We start from the raw sequence: 8,418 nt of genomic DNA, 5'->3' as shown, positions 1-8,418 counted from the left end.
ACTACCCCCCCCCCCATTTCATGGGGAGGCTGGGACTCAGCCCCTCGGTACCCACGAGACTCTAACAAGCTGCCCGCTGCCCCTTAAGTGTCCGTGGGGCATCCGGAATCAGTGTCCGGGGGGGCCGTATGTCCATGCACGAGGCGAGGCCACAGCAGCCACTCAGGCCAGGCTGTGAGGCAGGGTCTGTCTGGCCCTGCACAGCCGCTGTGGCCCCAGTGTCCGTGGTTATGGCTGCGTCCCTCCATCTGTCTCTGTGTCCGTGTGTCCTGTCCTGTGTGTGTGTATCTGGAAAGGACGCTTGTGTCTGGGTTGGGGGATGATCCAGGACCGTCTCATGTTGAGATCCTTCGTTTATTTACATTAGGCAAGACCCGTTAAAGGTATCCGCCACAGGTTGCAGAGTCGCGAACGCAGACGTGCCTCTCTAGCAGCCACTGTTCAGCCCCTTCCGGACCGCGATGTCTGACGCAGTGAGCGCGGTCTTAAGAGTAAAAGCGCCACCACTCACGGGGAACGAGAAATCTTAGAGGAGGCACTTGTGCACGTGAGAGGGGCTGGATGACCCACGGGAAACACTGCGGGCTTGGCTGGCCGCGGCCCGTGGGAGTACCCTGCACTCCAGGCACAGGGGAGTATAGGCTGTCCGTGGCTGGGGGCTAAGTGTGCAAGGTTACAGGCCCGGCACGAGGTGTGCTGACCTTCCCACCCCTTCGGCAGGGCGCAGCCCTGGGACTGGCTCAGCGGGCGGGTAGAGTGCACCTGACGTTCAGTTAGGGCTGGGATGAGTCTGGCAAGAGCACGTTCACATACACTGCTGGTCACCACAGCACATGGCAGAGAGAGAGGAGGAGGAGGACCCGGCTGCCCGAGGCAGGTTCCTGAAGGCACATGCCCCGCAGAAGGGGCCTACAGGCTGAGGGACATAGAGGCTATGGGGAGCCATAGGTTCAGGGGGAGGGACCGCCTGGGAGGAGGCAGGGTGGGGGCAGGGAAGGGCTCAGAAAGGGGAGGAGGAGGAGCAGGTAGGAGGAAGTGGTACCTGGGGCGCTGGGAGCAGAAAGCATGGCAGGAGTGAGCTGAGCGCATGGCCAGGGCTGGGTACGCAGGTGGGGGCGCAAGGTCTGGTCAGCGGGCAGGTTGGTGGCTTTGCGGATAGTCTCCGGCTGTGCTCGCCATCGGGCGTGGCCCAGGGGAAGGACCTTCATGGATGGAACGTGATTTAGGGGGTGTCTGCTCCCTTGGGGAGTGGCAGGGTCCAGGAGACCCTGGGCTCTCCACTCTCCAGCAGGTGCAGGCATGAACACAGAGCAGAGGGAACTGGGCGGCCAGAGGGATGGTATGCGCAGCGCCCCAAGGGAACAGAAAAGAGGAGCCTGACTCGCAGGGGGCAGAGCTGGGCGTCGAACCCAGGGAGACCTGAACCCAAAGCGCCCATCTGCACCCCACACTGCGCCGCCTCCTGGTCATGGAAGGCTGCAGGTGGGAGAGTGGGTTGGTGGGGCCGGCCACCTGTGCGGATGCACAGTTCTGCTGGAGGTGGGGTGTCGGTGCCCTGACGGGCCTGCCCCCTTCAGACCCACAGAAGCATAAATGAGCTCAGCTCGCTTTGACGCTGGTCTCGGCTCCCAAAGACCCGTCAGCTCAGGGGCAACTGAGGCAGCGTGACCCTTTGTCCTGCCGTCACAAGGCAAGCTTCCCCGGAGCATGCTCTGGCTGGTGGGGCAGGCAGCGGTCCCCACCTCCTTGGTCGAGCGCCAGAGACCCAGGGAGGCCATGGCGAGGCTGACTTAGAGTCCTCAGATGCTCTGAGGGCCCCAGGCAGGGCGTGCCCACCCCGCAACCCCATCCTGTTTCTTCGCCCCAGGGAGTGTTTCCCAGCCCATTATCACATGAGTGCTTGGCTGGGTCACCCTTTGTCAGGGCAAACATCAGGCATGTGCTAATGGTCCCCTTAACCATGGCCAGTTGGGTCTTAATGTCTGTTCAATGACACCTGCTATGAAGGCTCCCATAACGGAGCTCTTAATGGCAGACGAGGGGCTGTTAGACCTCGGACACTTAGCCCACAGCCATGGACAGATCCCGGAGGGCAGCCTGCCCCTCCAGAGGGCCGAGGGGAGGGGCTTGGGGGAGACACCTAGAGCCCCCCTTGTTCTGCTGGGCCCCTGAGAGTGGGAGACACAGAAGTGGCTCTGGGGGGATGTGGCCAACATCAGAACCCATCCCGGTTTCCTGTACAGACCACTGACCTGCGCTCAGAATGAACACCAAGCACTCTGTTTCCCGTGTGGGGTTGGGGATAAGAAATACCAGGGACGGGGAGCGGGAGACGGGTCCCTCCGTGCCGGGTCCCTCCCAGCAGCAAGCAGGTCCCTCCCTGCCCTCCTGCCCCAGCCTCAACCTCCACACTCGGGTGCGGGGCAGAGACGGCTTGCGAGGGTGCGTGGGGACGTCACCGGCCGGCACATCCGTTCTCAGACGCTCTCTTTGTCCTCACGCCTCCCCGCTTGTGGTACCGAGGCGCGTCCAGGCAGCTGGTGCCTGCTTGCTCCTGGGGCACATGTCCCCCTCGGGAGGAGGGGTCTCTAGGTGTGGGGATCGTTGGTCACACACGAGTAACTGGAAGCCTTCCACGATGAACAGAATGTTCCCTGTGCTTGACAGGTGTGTGGTGGGACCAGAGGCCTAAGCGGTTAGCACAGCCGGCCTGCTGGGCTCTCTCAGACGGGAGCACACCCGGGAGTTTGTCAGTGGCCAGGGAGGTACGACGCTCCATGAGGACGGGACGGTGTGTGGAACAAGAGGTCACAGGAGGGCACCCACGTCCCATGGACGACAGGACAGGGAGCTCCCGAACGCCCTCTGAGGGGGCGCGCAAAACTGCGGCTGAACACCCAGGATCTTCCTCGAATACAATTAATTCTTTCCATCAGCAGGGAAGTTAAAACATTTTTATATTGAAGTTAACAAGAATATATCACAGTAAAAAAGCAAACATTGCATGGTTCTTTTTTTTTTCTTAGGATTGACTTTTTGAAAGTGAGGTATGTTTTGTGTCTCCCCAGGCCTTGCTGAAATGTCCGTGGCAGTGTCGGCACTCGGGCCCGAAGGACGGGAACGTCAAGGGGCTACTGATGGTGAGGGGTCCCTCCGGGAGGTTCTCATCTGGGAGTGAGCTGGGAGCAGACCCCCATTGGAAATAAGCGAGGCGGACGATTCGTGCAGGACGGTAGCCAGGGCTCTGGCTTGGATCCTCCTGGAACGGCCAATGTAGAAGCCCCGTGGAGGGCAGGACAGCTGGGAGGAGCAGAGGGGTCCGCCTGGAAAGACCTCTGAGGCTCAGAGCCCGTGGCACTGGCTGGGACTGCAGACCCCGTGAAGCATCTGGCGTCCGCACCCGCTCACCACGCCACCGTGCTGGGTGCTCACGGCATCAGTAACCACACAGTGCGGCCCCAAGGAGTACTTCCTGCACACCTTGCAGTCTGTGGGCTCACACTGTCCAGAGCATGTTCGCCCGTGAGACAGCTGCTAAAGCAAGAGCTTTCTGGAACTAAGTAGAACACGGCTGACAGGTGCCCAGGAGCACGTCCGGAGCCCAAGGCCCCTCCAGCCCGTCACTGTCCCCTTGGTCCCACGTGGTCAGAGGTTCCATTCAGGTGTTTCTGGAGAGAAGGCAAATGAGCAGCGTCTCTCGCGAAACTTTGTCCTTTTACTCAGAAAGGAATGCGCTCACCAAAATTTCTATCTGTGCTCACGGACAGGAACCGGGGCGCGTGGCCCACGTGGCCGCAGGGAGCCTGAGAAGGTGAGCCGTCATCAGGAAGCATGGCCGCCCCAAGAAGCTCAGGGTCCTCTCAGGGAACAAGGGGGTATGGTGGACATGTGTTGGCTGACATGGCTGTCCCCACCGTCCTGGGATGTGATGACCATTTTCATTTTCATAATTTGACGGAGGAGGAGATTAAGGGACAGGCAAGCCAGGTCATTTCTTTCCTGAAGACTACCTAATAGACGGGGAACCGTATCTCTGTGAGACCATAGGCAACCTGAGAGCAGGACTGTGTGTTTGTCCTTTGCCCTGTGTAGCTGTGACCCCATCACCAGACAGAATGTCACTTGGATCGATGCCTGATCGAATGCCTCGTTGATGGCCCAGTAAAGTCCCGTGCATGTCTCAGGCTTCCCCGTCCTCCCTCTCAGAGGAAAGAGTTCCAGAAGCCTCCCCACGCCGGCATGCAGTTCCTCTGGGCCCAGGCAGCGTGGGTGTGCCGGGAGGACCAGTTTCGGCCGACTGCCATCCCAGCCACGTGCAGCTGAGCTCACCAGGACCGAACAAGGCCCGAAGTGTCTCAAGGAGTGTTTTTAACAAGTTGTAAATAATATCTCACCAAGTCCCATCGCTGCCTAGAATTGATGCAGCTGGTGAGAAGTAGTCATGATCCCGTGAATCATTTGTCCATTTACAAGAACATTTCATTCACCTCCTTCCAGAAGGATGCACAGAACACGCTTTAAAAGAAGGCATAACTGGTACTGACATATGGGAAGGCTGTGTTGCATTCCAGTTCCTCACTGGCTCATGCGGTGTGTGCAGAAGAAGGGATACTCGTAATTACTGGGGATTTTTTAAAAAATAGAGATAATTTGTCTTTAAGAAGAAACACGGGCATCTGCAGAATGATGACTTTGTCTCCCCGTGGTCTGCTCTTGGGTCAGAAACTTGGCCGGTACCCTGCCATGTGATTGCTGGCTTCTGGCCCTGCTCTCTCACTCTCGAAGAAAGGGCGTATGTCTCAGCCTCCTGCAGAACCACCCCGCTCTTGCCTCTTGTCGCCCCTGCTAAGGCTGAGCATGGATCTCCGTATGTTGGCACGTGAACTAAGGAATAAGCCTCTGGAAGAAAGTCAGAATCTCTCTCATGGGGAAGTCTTTCCTGCTACAGCGAGCATCCCTATGACAGTTGGGCTTAAGGAGGAAGGGGGGGAGCTTGGATGACCAGGGTTGCACCAGCCCGCAAACAGAGCAGCCACGCCATGGAACAAAGCATCCGACCCTCCGTGACTTGAGACAAAGGCTATTTCTTCTCATGACCAGGGCTCTGCGGGTTCACCTCGCTACAGCTGATCTGGGCTACCCTCATTCTGGGGCGGGCGAGCGGGGCATTCTTTAGGCTCCTGAATAGACTTGGGTCTTTTCCTCAGCTTTCTGCAGAGGCCATATCTGAAGTGACGCCTCTGCCTGGTGCATAACCTTCTTGGGGGATCCCAGGAATGAAAGCTTGCCCAACTCCAGGGCACAAGGACGTGGCAAGCCTCTGGAGGCATTGCATCAAGAATAGCTCATTAGCCCAGACAGGTCACATGGTCCACCCATGTGGACCACCATGGTGCACCTCCCTCCCAAGGGCAGGGAGGGAGCAGGGCCTGGCCTTGGGGCTCTGGGGATGGGGGAGGGGCTGTGGTGCCTGGGAAAGGGCTTTAGGGTGGGGTGGAGGGGCTGTGGTGCCTGGGCAAGGGCTGGGGGGAAGGGCTGTGGGGTGGGGGGAGGGGCTGAGGGCCTGGGAAGGGCATGGGGCCAGGGGTGGGGCTTTGGTGCCTGGGAAGGGCTCTGGGGATGGGGGAGGGGCTGTGGTGCCTGGGAAAAGGGCTGTGGGGTGGGGGGGAGGGGCTGTGGTGCCTGGGCAAGGGCTGGGGGGAGGGGCTGTGGGGTGGGGGGATGGGGCTGGGGGTCTTGGGAGGGGCATGGGGCTGGGGGAAGGCTGAGAAGTAAGATCTAGAATGAGGTAGTGAATCCTCCAAACTGGAGATTCAGTCTGTTCCAGAGGAAACCATGGGGTCGTTGGGTGGGGTAGGGGGAGCAGAGAAACGCAGGAGAAGCAGAGGGGACACACGGAGTGGGCAACAGGTGGAATGTGCATGGGGAGGGAAAGGGCAAATGTCTCCCAGATCCCCCAAGTCCGGGTTTCTGCCCCAGAAAGGTGAGAGCCACAGGTGTAGGTGGGGCGTTCCTGAGGGACACATTCCACATGTTGCCAAGATCCTCCGAGACGGAAAGGTCCCAGCAGCACCTGCCTTCCCCTGCAGAGAAGCTGTGACCCCTAGTTTCCCCACAGTCAGTCGGTCTGTTAGCAAATACCCCTTGGAGGTCTGGATGGCCGGCGGGCGAGCAGACCTGCACCAGCGTGGGTCTCCTTCCCACCACCCTTGGCTGCCACCCGGCCTCTGTTCCCCGGGCCCCGCTTTTCTGACAGTCTCTTGCCCAGTCACCAAATCGACTTCCCTGTTAGGGAGCAACCCGGTTGCCACTCCTTCAGGAGACTTCCCCTTCCCTGGGATTCTGCTTTGTGGCTCTCATTAGCATTTCCCTCCTGTGCCCCTGAACATTTCTCTTCAGTGTCTCTTCCTGGCACATTCGAACATTCAAGGAGGGGAATGTCAGCAGCAGAGGTGGAGAGAATCACTGAACAGTAAATGCTCCAAAATCTTTTGCCTTGGAAGTGCCGGGAGCCATCTGCTGTGGGGTTGACTGTGGGGCCTGTGCCCCATGTGAGCAGTGACCCCAGTGACAGCCCCCCCAGGCCCCCCCCGCCCCCGCCTCCTCTGATTAGCAGCATTGGCTGAGTCCTTTGCATTGCCCTTCTGGGCTCCTGGGGGCAGGCCTGCAGCCAAGGGAGCTGGACCACCCAGGGCCTGGCAGGGGGCAGGTTGCTGTCCTACCACACTGTAGGAGGGGAAGGGGGCTCAGGTTTCACCTACAAATTTCAACACCTGCTTCTTCCACAATCAGGGACCTTCCACCTGCCTTTCTGCACGCTCCCGCACTACCCCCTGCACTCCGCTAAAACTGCCCCCGTGCTAGTCTGAGCTCCTGCCCACCCTCTTCCTGCCTCTCCATCACGTGTAAATGCCACCTCCTCCATAAAGCCCTCCCTGATTCCCTGGCAGGAGTCACCCACACTGCCTCTCTTCTGGGGCTTTCATAACAGTGTAACTTATCTCCTTCCCCACCTGACTGTGCTTCCTGGCCATGGGGAATTTGCCTCAAACTTTGCTTTCCTCCAGTACCTAACTAATGATTCCAGTGGAGTAGGTCCTCAGTAAATAGCTGAGAATTCATCAAATTGGGGTGGGAGTGGCAATCGGAGAAGCGACCTGATATGTACTTAAGAGCTCCCGTCCCCGGCTTGTTGCTTTGGAAAAGAGAGTGAAATCGGTTTTTTATTGAATCTGCTCTTTGCAGTGATTTTGTGCTCTTTGTTGGGCCAATTACAGTTTTGAAGATGAATTATGACAGGCGGGTACCCGCGTGCCTGCATTACCGTGTGCTGGCTGTGTCATTTAGTGGCCGGCATCTAGGAGGGGAGTTTGTTGATGTTTCCATTAGAAAAAAAAAAAAAAAAGAAAGAAACATTAGGATCCATAAAAAACAACGAGCAATGATATTTTCCTTTTTATTGGTTCTTTTAAAACATTCACTGATAATTTCCCCCATGCCTAATAGGCACATGCTTGTGTCTTTAGGTAAATCCAAAATTTGCAGAAACGCATTCTTATGATTGTTCAGCTTCCTCCCATCGTGAAGCCCAAATGAACAACTCCCCAAGGCAGCAGGCGTGGGTCTCCTGGAGGGCATTGACCCGGCCAAACGGGTCACCCGGGACAGAAGGACTCACCTGAGAGTGAGCACTGACTGTCCAGCTGTCCTCCAGCCAAGGGGGTTTAAACCTGAGAGCATTAAAGGCAGCACAGATGGGGGAACAAAGCCTGGGCTCTGGAGGGAGGGGCCTCCGCAGCCTTCAGGATGCCCACAAGACCCACCCTCCTGTCTGTATTGTGGAGCTGGACAGACCTCTGAGTAGGTGCCGGTGTGTGTGACTTTGATCATGTGTGTGTGAGCGTGAACATGCACATACCCGTGTGTTTGTGTCTGTGTGTTAGTGCATGGGGACATGTGTGTACATGTACACGTGTATCTCCAAGTGAGCATGTGGGTCGTGTGTGTACGTATGTGATCATGTGTGTCTGCCTGTGAGTGTGATCGTCTCTGCATGTGAATGAGTGTATACGTGTCCATAGCTCATGCAACAGAGTTCAGCTCCCAGCCACCTAGTGAACAGAGAAGCAGTTTGCAGAGTCCAGGGTGGGGTGACTTTGAGGGTGAGACATGCTGGCTCAGGGTCACTGATAAGGATCTAAAGTTGCCTCTGGGGGGTGCCTGGGTGTCTCAGTCTGTTCAGTGTCCAGCTCTTGATTTTGGCTCAGGTCATGATCTCGGGGTCGTTGGATTGAGCTCTGCATTGGGCTCCACGCTCAATGGAGTCTGCTTGAGATTCCTTCTCTCCCTCTGCCCCCTCTGCATGCACTCTTTTTTTTTTTTTTAGAAAATTTACTTTATTGAAATTACATATATATA

The sequence above is a fragment of the Mustela nivalis genome (assembly GCF_964662115.1).
Source record: "Mustela nivalis genome assembly, contig: HAP1_SCAFFOLD_2391, whole genome shotgun sequence".
NCBI lineage: Eukaryota > Metazoa > Chordata > Mammalia > Carnivora > Mustelidae > Mustela > Mustela nivalis.
The sequence above is the reverse complement of the archived record's forward strand: the minus strand, read 5'-3'. Positions refer to the sequence as shown.